The sequence below is a fragment of the Hibiscus syriacus genome, unplaced genomic scaffold (genome assembly GCF_006381635.1).
Source record: "Hibiscus syriacus cultivar Baekdansim isolate YM2019G1 unplaced genomic scaffold, ASM638163v2 tig00116972_pilon, whole genome shotgun sequence".
Taxonomy (NCBI): Eukaryota; Viridiplantae; Streptophyta; class Magnoliopsida; order Malvales; family Malvaceae; genus Hibiscus; species Hibiscus syriacus.
The window spans coordinates 154-19,971 of NW_024063496.1; the positions used below are offsets into that span (position 1 = coordinate 154).

General features: G+C 36.3%; 1 long non-coding RNA gene and 2 pseudogenes across 1 annotated transcript; 1 reads left to right on the forward strand and 2 right to left on the reverse strand.

The window, feature by feature from the left end:
• Positions 1-1,146: 1,146 nt before the first annotated feature.
• On the reverse strand, positions 1,147-10,456 carry LOC120192188 (annotated as a pseudogene).
• A 3,371-nt stretch (positions 10,457-13,827) lies between these two features.
• LOC120192191 lies at positions 13,828-18,071 on the forward strand (annotated as a pseudogene).
• Positions 18,072-18,191: 120 nt separating this feature from the next.
• On the reverse strand, positions 18,192-19,572 carry LOC120192192. Its single transcript, XR_005522763.1, has 4 exons — positions 19,303-19,572; positions 18,944-19,014; positions 18,656-18,837; positions 18,192-18,560 (listed from the first exon to the last, which is right to left on the reverse strand). It is a non-coding gene; the product is annotated as an uncharacterized LOC120192192 (long non-coding RNA).
• Positions 19,573-19,818: the final 246 nt, after the last annotated feature.

A 19,818-nucleotide genomic window follows, 5' to 3' on the forward strand; every position in this document is an offset into this window, starting at 1 on the left:
ACCATGGGTTGGTGTTACTGTTTTTGGGGTCCAATTAATTGGCTTAAAATGCTTGCACATTGCAGGCCATGTTTCTATCCTTCGCACAGAGCTTTAAAATAAATGAGGGATCGTTCTATCGGTACACCGACTCGATGGACGGTCCCTTAATCTCTCAGGTATATGATCTCCTTGATTACGAAGAGACCCAGTGTATATTGATGCGGGTGAGTATTACATTTTCTCAATTGGTGCCATCTTGATTATCTATTGTTGTCATCGGTGAAACTGTGACTCGATTAATTTTAGACACAAATGGATGCCCCTACTTGTACTTTGTCCTTCAGGCACCTTCTTTTCCTTGCTGATGTTCATTGACAATGTTGGGACTCTTCTCATCTTCATGGGGAGGTGACTTGCTGCTTCCCTTGCTGAATGTTACTGGTACAAAGTTCAAGAATCTATGGCTGCCAATATTGATTCCAAACATGTTGAGACTTTCACCATTCCGTTTTTGATACCAAGAGGTGATTCCAGTTCTTCCATCCTTCTACTGAATGTTGAGTTGAAAAGACGGAGATCGAGGCTGAAACCAAAGCTGAAGAACCCAAGAACATTGAGTTGGTCTCTTGTTAACAGCGTCGATGGTAGGTAATGGTTGACTTTAATCATTCACATAATTCAAAGTCACTTGATACGCTTTTACAGTCCCTCAAGAGAAGGGAATCAACTAAGTTGAATTGAAATCAATGAAAGCTAGGCAATGGGATGCATCTCTCTCTCATTTCATTCTATCCCTCCCTCTCTCTCTACCTCTATCTCTGTCATGGTCATCCCTCTGCTTCCACTCTTTCCCATCGGTCTCGCTCCCTATCTCCCCCTTTCATTTTGCACATCATGATATATATCTCTTTCTCTGTGCCTTTCACGGTCCTTTTCTGAATCGTTTACTCTGTCCCTGCCTCTGTTTGATGGTTTCATTGGAGGTCTCTCACTTTGGCTTTGACTCCGATGCCGCTTTCTTGAAGAGTCATGCACATCATCCCACCTATCTCTCCTCTCTTGATGTTCTTTCTGCAATTTCAATAGTGTAAAAAATGACATTACTATATGCATTCAATTTTGAAAGAGACACAATTACTAGTCTTCACAAGTATCAGTATCTTGTCAACCGGCAAAATAACTTCTTCCTGAAATATCTTCAGTGGAATATGATAAACCATATTCAGATTCAAGCTGTTTTCGATGAACCGCAACCCTTTTCTCAATATCCTCGGCGTTTTTAATTCATTGTTCCTCGAGGGATTCGCGGTATTCAATAAGAGCAACCTCCAGCTGCCCTAACTTTTGCCTATGGTGTTATATACATGAAAAAGCAACGTTAAGGACTGCATGAGCGAATGCAGTTGCTAAGAGTTTATAAGAACATTTTGTTTTGTTTTCTGTAGCATTAAGAAATAAAGAACTTGCTATAATTAAAAAATTGCAATACCTCTGCTCTTCATTCATTGCACTTTCAGATAGAACTGGAACGTTTACCTCAGTTCCAAAGTCCAATTCATCAGCCTTACTAGGACCATCACCAGCATTCTCACTTCCAGAAGACGAATAGCTCAACCCCAGACCCTGTGAGCTTCTCTTTCCTTCATCATCACTGTCATTATCCTCCCTGGACCATTTTGAGGCTGGTAAAACAGGATCAATTTTCTCTTTCTTTGTGAATGCTTTTAGTTCAGGCTGTGGGATTGGAAGGGTTTCGGTCAGAGGTACAGACCCTTTGCGTTGTAAAGAGATCTCATCCTCTGCATAACGAGTCCGTCCAGACAATCCCACTGCTTCTGCTTCAATGTTTGCACCTCTCTGGCCACTAGAACATCGACTATAACTAGATCGCTGTTTCAACTCATCATCTAGGTCATAACCCCTCCGCTTTTCGGCATCTTCTAGACTTAATAGTCGTGCAACCATTATTTCTCTACCACCAACAAGTGATAATCCATTATGTCTACACCGTCTTACCAACTCAGCAAGTGGGAGATCCATTAACTCCTTCATAGCAGCACCTTGCCCATGGCCAATGCAGTATCTTAATTAGCTTTAATCCCATCAACTGCATCTTCCATGCTAATCTTCTTTTCAATTTTCTGGTGCATCACCACAAATATAATGGAATGGCACCACACCAGAGTTTCCTGATCTAAGAAAAGTAGCCCGCAGTCCGTTCACATATGCATCTGAAAAAAGAAACCAATCTGACCATGCTTGCAACACTTTCAGAACCCGTTCCTGCAGAAATGAGAATAGGTCACCTTAAAACTCAAGAACAGAGATAATAACCATGCACACAGCCACAAGCTGGTTCATTTAGCAGCACCCACAAAACAAAACAGTAAGCAAATTAGAAACAGGATAAAGGGTTAAAATTATACCCACCTTCAGGGCTTCTGCAGTGATCCATCCTGTTACACTGCGGTACAAATCATTAAAACTCTCCATTATATCAGGTAAAATTGCTTCAAATTTGGTGCGGTAAGCAGATGCATTTTTAACAGGAGCACTGCTATTATGAAGAATGTCAGAGACAAGCATAAGCCTTGCAATTTTTGTTGGGATAGGTGTTTCTTTAAGTGTCAAAGACTCTGTCAATACTTCAACCACCTGCATTGCAAGAAAGGGGAAAAAGAGCATCAAATTAATGTTCTCATGTTGAAAATTCAATATTAGCTTAAATAAGTTCACACCAAAATTAATTTGATGTCATTGCTTACATCAATTTAGTTTTGATGTCATTGCTTACATCAATTTAGTTAGCTGAAAATTAAGTATTTTTCTCATGTTTTAATTTCAATGGTTTAAATTATTTAGTATTTATTTTAATGAGTGGTTTAGATTGTTTCTTGTAACCTATAAATACCCTACTTGTATTTGAGTTTTATCATCCAACAATCAAAGCTTAATTATAAGCATTTGAAAGCTTTCTTAAGAGTTCTTCCCTTTTACAATTTTGTGAGATTATTCTAAAGAGTTTTTTCTTCTTATCGATCAATTAGAGTTTTTACTCTATTTTAATTCAACATCTCACACTATTGTTTAAGATTTAGAATGCAGAAGGATAAATAGTATTGTGCAGATAGTCACTTGCCAGTACTAGACTTTGGATGTTTTACCCCTGGCCTTTTAAAAAAATCATTTTGGTTAACAATTCTACACTCTAACTTTCAAGAAAATGAATCGTCAAGGAGCCATAACAGTTTGAGAGTAGAAGACAACTTTAAGATGATGAAAGTCAATAAGGTGTGCTGCAGATAAGCAATACCTCTCCAGCAGCATCAGAATTATCCAAAGCAAAACCCATGGCCTCTTTTATCTGACACCTCTCCAATGTCAATGCCCGTAGCATGTCCTAAAATTTTTCCCTTTGTGGATCACTAAGTGTTCTTTCTGGGTCCACCCGCTGTAAAATAGTACAATAAAGGATTATTAACTCATTCAAATCACACACACAGAGAAAAAGAGAGAGAGAGAGAGAGAGAGAGAGAGAACACAATCTGGAAAAAGATATGTTCGTCTCTGGAATACCCTGCTTCTTCCTGCAGCATACGTTGCAGAGGACTCCTTTTCATGCTCTGGACTTTTAGCCACTGGCAAAGGTGGTGGTATCCATTTAAAAATATAAAAGCTATGCATCATAAAATAGTGCCGAAACACTCTAGAAAAGAATTTCATGAAAGTTTAAAATGTTGGGACATAATTACCTTCCACTACCAGTTATCATGATAAAAGGCTCTGTCTGCCACCTTTGAAGAGTATCACCCTACATTTCCACAAACATTGAAACTCTTCAACTACATTCCTTATTCACATATAAACCAAAGCATAGCATTTCATGGTTATGACACCAGAGACAAGATTAAGATGCATTGAGACAATGAACCTGAGCGAAAGAATACAGTCTCCAGAAGTAGTAAATATGTTCTTTTGAGCCGAGTTCAAACGAAAAGTTGAATAGAGGATTGCAACTACCCCCTCCATAATAGCTTGTTCGAAGTCACAACCTCCTCAAGAACATAAAGTGCCATTGTTGTTGGGAAATAAACGAGTAACAAGTAATTTTCCTATAACCAGATTAGTGAGAATGCGAACCTGAAAATTGATAACGGAGTTGATCCAATTGTACTTACGTCTCCGAACTGCTGCAGATCTTTTACTAAGAGAGAAAATTTACAGGTGTTTACAAAACACTCACTACTCACAAGAAACTCTCTAGTATTGGGAGAAATAAATGATTTTGGGATGAGATGATTTTGAAACTAAATGGGTTAAGGTATTTATAGTTGAAATTAAGAGACTAATCTTGTAATTAATCATATTTCAATTATAATTAAAAATTGGGGCACTGAATTCGGTGCCTCCCTTTGCTGAAAATGTGCTCCCCATTGTTGAAAAAATCAGCTCCCCTTTCTAGCCCCATTTTCTTGACTTTTCCAACAATCTCCCACTTGAATACTGATTTTAATTTGTCTTCACACCTTGATCAATGCAACAGTATTTCTGGTCTTGTTACTCTAGCATGCCAACTGAAGCTGAACACAACTTCAGTTTGTCCATGGTCACCGTATTTGTCAACATGTTTGCCAGATTTTGAGCTCCGCTAATCTTTTCAAGTTTCAAAATCCCATCTTCCAGAAGAGACCGAATAAAATGATATCGTAATTGTATGTGCTTCGTCCTGGAATGAAAAGACGGATTCTTTGCTAGATGGATAGCACTTTAACTGTCGCAGTACAAGACATTGTTTTCTTGTTTATTGCCTAACTCTTCCAAGAAACTTTGGAGCCACATCATCTCCTTGTTGGCTTCCGTAACAGCGACATATTCTGCTTCAGTTGTGGAGAGAGCAACTATCTTCTGTAGTTGAGAAACCCAACTCATTGCAGTACCTCCTAGAGTATATACATACCCCGTAGTGCTTTTTCTGATGTCAACATTTCCGGCTAAGTCAGCATCTACATATCCTGTCAGTATTGTATCTCCACCTTTAAAACAAAGTGTTTTGTTTGTGGTACCTCGCAAATAACTGAGGATCCATTTGATTGCTTCCCAGTGTACCTTGCCTGGATTATTCATGTACCTGCTAACAGCTCCCACTGCATGAGCAATATCTGATCTGGTACAAACCATGGCATACATCAGACTTCCAATTGCTGAGGCATACGACACCTTCACCATGTGTGCACGTTCTTCCTTCGTCTTTGGTGACTGTTCTTTGGAGAGTCTAAAATGAACACCTAAAGGTGTACTTACTGGTTTAGCATCTTGCATGTTGAACTTGGAGAGTACTTTGTTGATATACTCAGTCTGTAATAACATCAAAGTCCCCGACTTTGTGTCTCTCTTGATCCTCATCCCTAGAATCTGCTTTGCAGCGCCCAGATCTTTCATTGCAAACTGCTTCGACAATTTTTGCTTCAAGTTTATAATCTCTTGCATGTTTGAACCTGCAACAAGCATGTCATCAACATACAACAATAAAATAATGAAGCTGTTGTCGAACTTCTTGTACCACTGTTTAGGAGTTTGTTTTAAACCATACAAGCTCTTCTTCAACCTGCATACCAGGTTTTTCTTGCCTGCCTCTATGAAGCCTTCTGGCTGCCTCATATAGATTTCTTCCTCCAAATCGCCATGAAGAAAAGCTGTCTTTACATCTAACTGCTCAAGATGTAAATTCTCTGCAGCTACAATTTTCAACACCAGTCTGATTATAGACAGTTTTACGACTAGAGAGAAAATTTCATTGTAGTCAATACATTCTTTTTGCTGAAAGCCTTTCACAACCAATCTTGCTTTGCAACGTTTTCTCTCATCGTTCTCTTCTTTGATCTTGTAAATCAACTTGTTGTAGAACGTTTTCTTACATGGTGGTAATTCAGCTAATTACCACGTATGATTTGACATAAGCGAGTCCATCTCATCTTTCATGGAAGACTCTCACTTGACTGAATCCTCCACTTGCATTGCTTCATCAGAGCACTCTGGTTCACCATTATCGGGTCAGCAACAAGTAGTGCAAAGAAGGAGAATACCGTTGGGTTGGTTTAGGAATTCTGGAGGAGCGTCTCAGTTCTGGTGTGCCTGGTTCTTCTTGAACTGCTTCAGGATTGATCTGAACATCATTTCTAGAAATCTCCTCGAACTCAGCAAATTCTTTTGTTTCAGCTTCGGTATTGGAGCTACTTGATTCTACAGTTGACCTGTCTTTGTACATCACATTCTCATTGAAAATGACATCTCTGCTTCTGATGATCTTTTGATTTTCGTAGTCCCAAAATCGGTAACCGAACTCATCACCACCATAACCAACAAAGACGCATTTGTTGGACTTTGAATCAAGTTTACTTCTTTCAGCAGAATCTATGTGTACATAAGAAATACAACCAAACACTCTTAAGTGTGAAAGGTTTATTTCTTTTTTGCTCCAAATTTCCTCTGGTATTCTGCCATCCAAAGGAACTGAGGGCCCACGGTTGATCAGGTAAGCTGCAGTGTTGATAGCTTCAGCCCATAGAAATTTGGGTAATCCGGCATGTATCCTCATGCTTCTGGTACGTTCATTCAGAGTTCTATTCATACGCTCTGCTACGCCATTCTGCTGAGGGTGTCATGGGAACTGTTGTCTCCATCTTGATCCCATTGTTTGCGCAAAATTCTCTGAATCTTCTATTTCTATACTCTCCTCCATTATCAGACCTCAAACGCTTGATTTTCAAACCAGTCTCATTTTCCACCATGGCCTTCCATTTTCTGAAGGTATCAAAGACTTCTGATTTCTTCTTCAGAAAATAAACCCACACCTTCCTTGTTGAATCATCGATGAAGGTGACATAATATAATGAGCCTGCAAGAGATGGAACTGGAGATGGTCCCCATACATCATAATGAACCAACTCTAACTTTTCTGCCTTGGGTGTCTTGCCAATCTTTGCAAAACTGACTTTCTTTTGTTTGCCAAAGATGCAATCCTCACATAGTCCGACATCTACATTCTTTAGATCCGGTAGCTTCCCTTTTGACAAAAGCGTCTTCATCACTTTCTTGTTCATATGGCCAAGCCTTTGGTGCCATAGGTTTGATTTTCCATCAGCATCTGCGGCTGCAATGATATTCTCTAAATTTGAGGTTACATAGAAAGTACCAGTCTTCTTACCACGAGCAATGACGAGTGCTCCTTTGGTAATCTTCCATTCACAGCCTGAAAAGGTTGTGTTATATCCTTCTCCATCAAGCTGTCCAACAGAAATCAAATTTCTTTTGAGACCAGGAATATGTCTCACACCTTTCAGCGTCCAGGTGGTCTGGTTTGGCAACTTTAGTCGGATGTCTCCTTTTCCGACGATCTTCAAGGTTTCATCATCAGCAGCTAGATGAACCTTCTCAAAATCACCACTGACATAGTTCTCCATGATTTCTTGGCATGGGGTGGAGTGGAAAGATGCCCCTGAATCCAAGATCCATGATTCAATTAGACTGTTGACGCTTAGAATCATGGCATCACCTGTCTCCTCTGTCATGTTGGCAGATTCTTGTGCGCCGGTATCTTTCTTCAGTGCTCGACAATCTCTTTTAAAGTGACCATTGTTGCCACAATTATAACAAGTATAATCTTTCTTTCCCGTTCTTGATTTTCTCCTTCTGAATTTGTATCTGCCACGATTTGAATTTCTTTCTGAAGTTCTCCCTCTAGACTCCATGTGTAAGACTGAGGAGGTTGATGCTTCACCTGATTCTCTCCGTTGAATTTCTGTAACAGTAGTATTCCAACTATCTAGTAGAGATGATAAGAGAATTAAAGCTCGAACTTCATCATCGAATTCAATTTCCACGGAACTCAACTGGGTTGTGATTGTGTTGAGTTCATTCAAGTGTTGAGCCACTAATGCCCCTTCCGCCATCCACAAATTGAATAATCGCCTCATCAAAATAACTTTGTTTGAGGCCAATGATTTCTCATACATACTGGAGAGAGCCGCCATAAGACCCGTCGTGGTCTTTTCCTTTGCTATGTTTGCTATGTTGAAAGCAACATTGCGGGATAACGTCAGTCAGATAACTCCTAGGGCTTGTCTGTCGAGAAGAGCCCAGTCTTCATTCTTCCTGCCCTATGGTTTGTTTTCCTGAGAGAGGTTGATATAGATTTTTTTGGTACAGAAAATCTTCAATCTGCATCTTCCAAAAGCCAAAGTCCGCACCATCGAACTTTTCAATTTTCACATTCCCTTCGTCTGCAGCCATCGCTCCCACTTGAATCTGGTTTCGTTTGGATCGTTTCTGACAATTCTTGCGAACCACTGTGTATTAAAACACCTCCGTCGACAAATTGTATCACCAAATTTTTTTTACTATTCACAAAATTCACTATTCACGTGAACAATGATGAATAATAATGAATAGTAACATCGCAAAAAATTGACAAAATTCACAACCAAAAGCTCTGATTACCAGTTGTTGGGAAATAAACGAGTAACAAGTAATTTCCCTATAACCAGATTAGTGAGAATGCGAAATAAAAGCGGAAAAAATATTTCCCGAAAATTGATAACGGAGTTCAGCCAATTGTGCTTACGTCTCCGGACTGCTGCAGATCTTTTACTAAGAGAGAAAATTTACAGGTGTTTACAAAACACTCACTACTCACAAGAAACTCTCTAGTATTGGGAGAAAGAAATGATTTTGGGATGATTTTGAAGCTAAATGGGTTAGGGTATTTATAGTTGAAGCTAAGAGACTAATATTGTAATTAATCCTATTTCAATTATAATTAAAAATTAAGACACCGAATTCGGTGCCCCATTTACTGAAAATATGCTCTCCATTGTTGAAAAAATCAACTCCTCTTTCTAATCCTATTTTCTTTACTTTTCCAACAATTGTATCTATCACATGGCAGAGATGACCATCCTCAGGTGCAGTGACCATTATATCTGGAACATTTGGTGTAAGAACCTGGCATCCAAAAAAATCAACATAACTCCAGAATAGAAGAATCAGAATTACCTCTGACACAAAGACAAATCAACAGTGAATAATAATTATTTTTCAGAGAAATAAAAAAAAGGAAATAATTCATTTAAGTTACCAGTTCAGAATTCTGATTTGGAACAGGTTTGACTGGTAGGCCTGAAGGGCCATATAAGATTATAGAACTACCCTGCCAGTCAGAAATTAAGCTTCAGAAGTAGGCATGCACAAGCAACAGGAAGTGGCTTGGCTTTTGTGAACTGCCTACTCAACCCAAAGTTATAATATCAAAACCTCACTTAAAGAGGAACTTTGATCTTAAAGCATCTCCAATTCAAAACAATAAATGCAATTTATTCAAGTGAGGTTCAAATTTTGTGCAAAAGAACACAGCCATCATCCTTACTCCTGATGGCCATTTGTCCAGGTGGGGGAGCAGGTAATGCTTGTGATGGAAGAGCAACAGATTTACCCCACCCAATTTTCAATTCATATTCATAGACAATAACACCTGTCAAACAAAACATATCTTCGATCAGTTACCAATAAATCATAAAATGATATAAGCACAGGGCGTCTTAGCATTTACTAAACATTGAAAATTAGAAAACGCTATTACACCAAAAGAAAGCCCCTTGGAAATTAGATATCACTATGTACAAATGCTTCACATTAACATTTTACTACTGTTTTACTAGAACAAAAAGGACCGCTCAAGATATCTACATAAAAGCTCTGGGACAATACCTTGCATTTCATCTTTTGCAGCTTGTCCATCAGCTCTATTCATGAAAGCCACAAAACCACAATTTCTTTGCCGTCTTCGCTCCTCCTCTGTCCTAGGCCACATAATCTTCACACTTGCAATAGATCCAAATCTTCCAAAAGTCCGCAGAAGAAAATTTTCATCAACCTATATCGTAAACAATTTGGTTACAAACAAATCAATCACATAGCCATTATGGAGCAAATTAGATAAAGGACATGAGCTTGAAAACAACAAACATACCTTTGGTGAGAGATTTCCAACATAGAGATTTGTTTGAGGATCAGAATCATCAAGTGATCCAGGCAGTTTTCCACTAGGATCAAAATCATCAGGCAGTTCATCAAAGCGACTAGATGGCTGGGATAGGAACAACCAAGGGATAAGATTCATATATTGTTATAGCAAAGAAGTAAAAATAGGGGAAAATACCATGAAAGATGGAGATGCTAACAAATAAAGCATTGTACATCTAAGTGAAGGAAACAAAGGGAAAAAAGTGCAAGATGCATGAAATGTTGATGAAATTACCATATGAGTGAATACAAAGTTGAATCCCACTTACAGCTGAACTATCACTATGAAACCCATCATGCCAATGTTCACGTTCCAGATTTCTCCTCTCCCTCATCTCTTGTTCATGCTTCAGCTCCTCCATAAAATGATCAATATTTCGAGACTTTCCCTTATCTCCTTCATCCTCTCCTCCTCCTTCAGCAAAAGGCATGGGAAATGTTTAGACCAAATGAGAAAATCACAAAGTAGGAAACATAGTTGACAATAAAATAAATGAAAAGGTGTTCTGTCATTTCGTTAATAAAATTCACCTTCTTCTCAGACCCCTTTCCCTTGGCTGCCGAAGGAGGTGGTATGAAAGATGGAACATACCTGTGGAAATTACTTGAAAGATAAAATTCTATTTTTCAGAGAAATTCGTTTTCAGAGTTCCATCCATTCTTTATCAAAGCTTTTTACTTTTGCTCATCAATAAACTTTAAAGAATAATTTCCTGTGGAGCCATTTTTTGTTTTGCACATTGAAGCTTACTGAACTAGTTCTTATATTTCATCAGTAGACTTTGTTTAGACAAATTTCTGTTATTTGAGTGTAATGCTGGACCAGCCTCCTCCAAAGAATAAAATTAAGTAGTTCAATAGCATTAAGCGGCAGATGTATGAAACCCAGTATTATCCAACTTACACCTAATATGAGCATCATTCTTCTACTATCATAAACTGAAACTACTACAAAATCCTTTAGAAAAAATGAACAGTTCAAAATGTTACTGAGATAAAAGATTGGAGGAATAGTGGCATGTTATAATGTGAGGCCAAACCAGCCAAAAAAAAAAAAACAGTTTCGCTACTTCTGTTTAGAATTCAATGTAACTTAAGATAATGTTATCTAAGAAGCTTGAAAATCCTTCAAGAAACGATTCATGCAACTAATCCCAACTCGTATGAATTAAAATCTAATGGAGATGATGGCTTTAGTGATCTGAAGTAAAGGACACAATGTCCATTTACTTTCCCTTCAACTCAATGATAAAACTGACCATAATTTTGATCTGAAGTTCTATATTTCACACCTATCCAAGCAAAAAAAAATTGAACATAATAGCAGGATGAACTAACTTGATGTCGATGATGCAAAGTATAACATGGAGTAATGTCAAATGAAAAAAAAATAATGGCCAAAATTGCATGACAACCATTCATTTAAATTGATTTTACAAATAAAAATTAATGATTTCTTTTGCCATCTCTAATTACTCCATTGCAGCTTGTTGACTGGAAGTGCAACTTTTCATTTTTCTTTTATACTATGTAAGATGTGACCAATATCACCATATCATTAACTTCCATCTAGTTTTCTTTCATAAAGCAGATTAGAATTTATAAATAACCTATAAAAGTAACAATTCCACAATGGAGTGGCAATTAAGAGCAGAAATTCACAATATTTCATTATGAAACTAGATAAAGCCCCCCACTAACTGAATCATTTCAAATTAAAGGGTGTGTAAGTTGGAACACACCACTTTAAGAATTTTTTTCACAATGTTACAGAAGAAACCCTTAAAAATACATAATTATAATTAAAAGATCACTATCAACACCATATAGCTTTTCCATCTACGATGCTTCGCCAAAGAGCATTAATAATGCATTATGGTTATTCAAAAGCAATCATTATTTACCTACTTCCCTTCTTTGGAACAGACACCCCATCTTTGGATTTTTCACCTGCCATCCGCGAATGAATAAAAAAGGCCCATATTTTTATTAATGTGTCCTCATGATACAATACAAAAGTTATTCTACTAATCCATAGCAAAAAAAAACTAACACTTACAAACTGAGGCAACTACATTAAAATTCTGCTTAAAACTCAAAAGTAAAGTCTCCGAATCATTCATTTGTAAACTACGATTTAAATTGAACCTTAAGTTAACTGTTGATTAAGGTAAAATTTTCATTAGTATATTATATAGAGACTAAGATTAGTATTAATAGATGCAGTGGGAATAAGTATTAATGAGTATATTGTATTAAAAAAGTTGTATGATAGTTATAATAACATTTGGTAAGATGTAAGTTCGGTTTGAGTGAGTTTTCCAATGATTAAATTGTAGTAATATTTAATTAAGTGATAAAATTATATATATAATATATTAAATGATTTATTTGTAGTTAAATTAATAATTGAATAATTTAAGGTGAATTTTATTATTTAATGTGTTAAAAGAGAGTAGAGAGGTAGATAACTAAAACAATCACCGTACTTGATACTGTTTGGTGCATGATCATTGATTGCTCGTGCTAATCCATTAACTTAAAATGTTGTGTTAAAAAGTAATCTGATTTTAATAACAACATGCTATATCGCATGATTTGAGTTTGTAATAGTTGAATAAGTTAGGTGGTTAAGCGTTATTAGTATCTTAATACCGAAGAACGAGTTAGTTTATCAGTTGGTATAACTTAATTATATACTTTCTTTATGATACTATGTTAATCAATTTCATTAAGAATTTAATGTTTTGTCATATAAAGACCAAAATGTTATAGGGCTGGGCCACTCCTAGTCTCCTAAGGACAACCTTGGAGAATCTTTAGCAGCAGTAATGCAGGTTGTTGCATGTGTGTTGGTGGAAAGAATTATGATGTTTTGTAGTTTAAAAAGGGTAAAAATACATAAACATTCCCTTATAGGATTGTTTTGTCGCGGTTCCTTGAATGAAAAATTAGCACCGAGAGTGATGAAAAAATGAATGATGAATAGAGATGGAGTCAGTATTGAACTATGAAGGATCTTTAAAATTAAACAAAGCATAAAAATTAAATGAGTTATGGTTTAATTTCACTAATTTTAAAATTGAAGGATCTTAAAGTGCAATTAAACCAAAAAATTAAAAGTCAAAATTTTATTTTTGAAAGTAAAAGGGTGCTAAATATAATTAAAACTAAATAAATTTGGGAGAGGTAATGATTTAATTGTAATGATTTCAAAAATGTTAATGACCTAAAACCAATTAAACCATCAAAGTTTTGGGGGTAATTGCTTCCCCCGCCTCCCATGTAGTTCCGTCCCAGATGGTGAAGAAACTGAGAATTGGTATTAAGAGAAATTAAATAGATATATATTAAATATTATTTTTTAGAATTAAGATTAAGATTAAAATAATTTTAATTTTATTAATTATCATATTATCCATTGCATTTTTTTTTATTAATTTATCATTTTTCTAACTCAATAAAAAAAACTTCTGTAATGAAAAAATATTTACATATTTTACTTTATAAAAAATATTTTAAAAGATAAAAATATTTGGAAGAATTATCATACGAAAATAATAAGAATACGAATCCATCATCCTCACAGGAGTCGGCGTCTATCTTTTTCTTTTAAGCAACAACGTTTAGACAACAATGGAACTACCTAAATAATGTGTAGCATAGAGGAAAGAGGATAAGGAAAACCTGAAAATGCCCCCTAAAGTCCACTGAATTAAAAAGATTTCACCTTGTTCAAAGGTTTCCCCTTGCTCTCTCTTTATCTGTCCTTTTCTTGAGTGTTTCTGCCTCTGTCACCCACTAATTCCTTGTTTTCTGTTCTAATTCCAAGAATTTCTCTTGGGTTTCTGTTAGTTTTTTTCCCCTTCCATTTTCTCCTACTCGACCCCCCTTCCTCTGTAGATTTCTTAGCTGGACATGTAAAGATACCTACAACTAAAACCATCATTTTTAGCTGCTTTAATTGTGATGTATCAAATTAGCATCTGAGCTTCTCGTTTTGTTGCTTGAGAGTATTTTAGGCTGCTTTGATTTACCTTTATTTGGTATTTTCAAGCTGTGATAGTTCGTCTGTTGCTAGAATTTCACTTGTGAATTAAATTTATGTTTTTTAAATCTTAGGTTTCAATCTAGGATCTGAGTCTTTTTTTTCCTACTAATTTGCCTTCGTTCAACGTAGTTTTTTTTTTTTGGATTCACTTTAATTAGCATAGGATTTTCTGTGTTTTTCTGATTAGAAACTATCTTATCTGATTGCTATTGCTTGTACTTGATCATGTCTGAAGTATTAGATCAGTTTTCCAAGTATATTTCAGCAATAAAACTGTTCGTTCTAAAGATTTTTAGCTGCAAAACTTGGCGAGTCATACGTTGTTTTGACTTTTGAGTTCTCTCGAGTTTTATAAGCTGAGTTAACATGATTCATTCAACTGCAGACATAGATGGGTGTATATCTCAGCACTCCCAAAACTGAAAAACTTACAGAAGACGGTGAGAATGATAGGGTTAGATATGGTCTAGCATCCATGCAAGGATGGCGTGCAACTATGGAAGATGCCGTGAGTACAAATGACACCTTTAATTTTCAAATGTCCGAAGCATTTGGACCCTATTTATTCTATTAGATTGTGGCGATGCTGGGGTGGAATTTTAAGTTTCTATCACTGAGTTCTTAAGAGAAAGTTCTATGATCATGTTGTCGTATCTCTTCCTTACGTTACGCTTATAGCCTTATACATATTGTAGCTTATATCATATATTTTATTTCTTGCAAGTTTCTGATTCTTGTTATATCATGTATACATTGTAGACTTGCAGTTACTTTTAATTATTTTTTTGTTTTGTAGCATGCTGCATATCCTGATGTCGATTCTTCTACTTCATTCTTTGGTGTTTATGACGGTCACGGAGGTAAGACTTGGATGGTTCAGGTACTTCGTATTTATTCTTTTTCCCTTTTAGAACTTGAAATGTTTTACCTTTTAAATGATTCTGTCAAGGCATTTAGGTTTTGTGTTGGTGAATGCTTAATAAACTTTAACTTCTTCTCTTTAAAGGGTTCTTATAATTGCTCTTTTTTACTGCACTTAATTTTGACCCTAATATGATTGTCTTACTAATGGCTACTGTTCAAATTTCTTCAACTTATCCAAGTTTATAACTTGTAGGTAAAGTGGTTGCCAAGTTCTGTGCCAAATATCTTCATCAGCAGGTTATCAAGAATGAAGCGTTTGCTGCTGGGGACATAGGGACATCGGTTCAGAGAGCATTTTTAAGGTTATTTCATTAACCGAGCTCATGTTTGCTGTTCACAATGTTTTCCTTATCATGGGAATCAACAATATTTGGGGATTTGGTGTTTAGTACATGCTAGTAACTATGTATAACAGTTGAGTCAATTTACTTTTCAAGCTACTAAAACTGTAATAATAAGCATAGAGATAGTATTTCAACATGAAAGCGTGTGCACATAATGTTTATAGAACTTAAGCTTGTGAAATTCATAGCGACATATTAGCAGACCTTACACACTTCAAGTATCAAGAGGAAACATATCTTTTCTGATATAATCTTGATATGCTATTTCTTAAAACATTGTATTCAAATTGTATCATCAATAGTATAGATCTTGTGATTTTGACCTTTATAATTTCTACCTAATTAGATTAAGATTTCGTAATGTTCTTCTATCTTGTAGAGCCTTCCATCAGAGCTAAAAATGCTTTTCCATGCTTTCCCATCTTGCTCAACCTTCCTTTTCATGTTTGGCTGCCCTTCTTATTGTTCATTTCATGTGTTTCCAACTTGAGTTACTTTTGGCGCAGAATGGATGAGATGATGCGTGGACAAGAGGATGGAGAGAATTAGCCATTTTGGGTGATAAATTCAACAAGTTTACTGGCATGATAGAAGGATTGATATGGTCTCCTAGGAGTAACAGTAGTGACCAAGTTGATAATTGGGCTTTTGAGGAGGTACTTACGAAAATATACCCATGTTATTGCCCTTAACTAGATGTTGAAGCAAATTTTGGTGTTGGCCACAAACTATGATGGAAACCAAGATTGAGGAGGAAGAATAGAATTTGATGCGTATGTTAATTCTTAGCTTATGCAGTGTATCAATGCAGCCAGGATGGCGGAAAATATACCGCTGTATTGAAACTTAACATCTTAGGCTGCACTTACTTTTTGGTTGGGACAGGGATCTAATTGTGCAATGGGTTTGTCTGTGATTGCATAAATTTAGCATTCATCCATTACTTCCTGCTTTAATGTTTTCTTATTGCAACGATTTGTAAATATAATTTATAAGTGTTTCTTTATATTTTATCAGGGCCCTCACTCTGACTTTTCTGGACCAACATCGGGGTGCACAGCCTGTGTTGCGGTTCTGAAAAACAAGCAGCTTGTTGTTGCAAATGCTGGTGATTCTCGTTGTGTAATATCTAGAAATGGGTCAGGTAATGTTTTTTAATCAGATGTAATTAGCTAGTTTCATTTGAATGGATACTGAAACAGAGATTATATGTAGATGAGCTGGGTATTGTACTTTGGGAATATTTATTACTTCTGAGTAAATAATCTTATTTTTGTTCTTATCTTGCTTCTTTCTTTCTTAGGCATACAATCTCTAGAGATCACAACCTGATCTTGAGGTAGAGAAAGAAAGGATTTTAAAGGCTGGTGGTTTATACATGGAGGACGTGTCAATGGCTGTTTGAATCTTGCAAGAGCTATAGGTAATTTACTTGCCTGCTTGATATCTAGAAACAGGAGTTCTGATTCTACTCGCGAAGATAGAGACATATACAACTTGGCAGAAAGTGCTTTTCTTTTCCTAAACGAATTGTAACATTTTTCTACATCCATAGTCTCCAATCAAGTGTATGCAGCCATGCATATCTAGTATTTTTATTCATCATTGGGAGAGGGAGAGATGTAGTTTAATCTGTCAACTTATTTTCCTGCAGGTGACATTGAGTTCAAGCAGAATAAGTTTTTACCCGCTGAAAAGCAAATTGTAACTGCAAATCCTGATGTAAACACTGTAAGTGCCGCATCACTGTAGCATTAACCATTCCATCTTGGCTTTGATATTCAAGTATCAATCCTAAAAATCTTGGGAGCTTGTCCTATCTAACTTTCTACATCATATAAATTCAATTAGGTTGAGCTTTGTGATGACGATGACTTCCTTGTGCTGGCATGTGATGGAATTTGGTATATATTATCTATTGCCTTTGTCCTGTTAGATAATATTAGAATTCTCACTTAGAAACTTTATTTAGCTGATTAGTTATATATGTACACTTGACTCCGACTCCATATCAGTCTTGAATTTAGTATCTAATTCCATCTTGATTTCGATTTTACTTTTCAGGGATTGCATATCAAGTCAGAAGCTAGTAGATTTTGTCCACGAACAACTACATTCCGTATGTACTTGTGCCTTTCTTTACTTTGATTAGTCTGTATGTTTGAATGCAAGCAAATTTGCTATAGGTCAATTGAATTCAAGGTCATTCTATGCCTTCTCTTTTAATGATTGTACGCTCAGTATGAACTCTAGCATACAATGCAGGAAAGCAAGCTTTCTACTGTTTGTGAGAGAGTACTTGACAAATGCTTAGCACCATCGACAGCCACTGGTGAGGGTTGCGATAATATGACCATGGTCCTGGTGCAGTTCAAGAAACCTATCAAATCTGCCTCATCTTCGGAGGAGCAATCCTCCAATTCCAAATCAATCAATCCTGAATCGAAGCAAGGAATTCAGGAATAGTAGCTGCGACTGTTGTTGGGATCTAAGAACCTGTTTGTTTTCTTAAATATTCTGGTATGCTATGTAGATGGCTTAGTGCAGGAACTGAATTGATGACACAGTAAGAAAGAATGTGTGCCCTTTTTGTTTCTTGTTTTGAATCATTATATGGGGATATTTTTATTTCTGAAAATAACACAATGTGACAATTTCAGTAATAAGATGTAGAGTTGGTAACATATTTCTTACAGGTTACCATAAACTAGAGTATTGACACTCATATTCTGGGACATTCAAGGTTTTGCCAGTTAAAAACAACAGACCACAAAACATTGTCAAAACTAGGAACAGAAAGATTTTACTTATTCGATTAATGAGCGATCAATGAATTCATATGTATGCTTAAACTGAGCAAACTTTCCCTGATTTACAATTAATTCTAAAGAAAAGAAGTATAAGGCAGTGATAATAATAATAATCTGTAGCAATGCCCACTCAAATGTTCTTGAGGGAGACATTTAACTCTTGCTCCCACCTTTGTTTTAACTGCTAAACTGTGTGAAAAAATAACTTTACTGTCCATTTGATTCAGACTTTCAAAGCCACTGGATCTTGCCATGTTATTTTCTTCTTCCCAACTCTTTTGCCATTACTCAAACAGTTTTTCGGCTTCTTCTCCTTTCTCAACTGGGCCTGAACATTTCCTTGATTTCGCCCAATTCCTTCTTCATGAAAACCTGCAATGCAAAAAATAGTCATGTATTCCCAATATGACGGCCGATGATACTAATAGCACAACAACAAATGCTCAAAAATTCATGTTGATTACTACATTCAGATCGATATCAGGAAGAGAACATGGTCTTCTTTTACCGGCTCCATTGATAGCCAAACTCTTAGGCTTAGCCAATTTGCTTTGCAGGTTGGGATTTTGTGATTGAACAGAATCTTGCTGATATTCATACTCTTGAGACTTGATCATCAATAAATAGCTGTACCTCCGCCGCAAAAAATCTAGAATTCCAAAGAGAAGCATGATGATTTTCGTCGGCTATCATGTATTCTTCTCTATATCAATATCTAAAGCATGAAGAAAACAAAACCATAATATATCTCATACCTAACTTCGGCCAAGAGGGCGTCTCGCTTCTGGTTCATCACCGGAAGTTTTTTCTTCTTGGAAACAAATTCCTGGCAGTGATTGACAAGAAAGAATTAACTGCTAACTCAAGTACACAAAAAAAAGTAGATTCATAATAGCTGGACATTCAACATTTGAAAAATGTAGAGGGAATCAATTTCTATCAACTCATAGACTAAGAAAACTAGTGAAATTTAGGCAGAAACAAACTCAAAATCAATCTCTTGCAGGCTACACAGCATCAAAAACAAGAATATAAAGAACCTGAATTGATGATAAAAAGAAGAGTTCAATGATCAAAAAACGCATAAACAGAGTAATTGAGGCAAAGGACTAACCTTTTGCAAATCCAAGAATTCCTGGAGTAGGGTTTGATGCTTCAATCTAGCTCTAGTTTTTTCATCAACCAGAGAAACCCTTTTCATCTTAATTATTACAATTGAAACCCAAAAAACAAAGACTTCACAACAAGACTCGGAAGGCCTTAAAAGAACAACCTTGTGCCCTAGAATTTATAACCCAGGAAGCAGTATCCCATTCCGATAAGGAGAAATAGAAAATTAAAAAAAAAAACTCAAAACTTGGAGAGAAAGCAAGACCCCACAAAATTCAGAATTGAATAGGATAAGGATTCTATCGAAAGAGAAAATGGAAATACAAAAAAAAAGGGGTAAATAATAAGGGAAGACGGGGGGAGAAAAATAGAAACTTGTGGTGTGCTTTGAAGAACATGGTTGTGAGAACCCGAAAAAGCCCATGAAGAACATGGGAAGGGTTTGAGTTGAAGGAGTGACGGAAGAAGGGATACAGAGAAGGGTAAATGTGGGAATAGAAAAGTTCATATTTTGGGAATA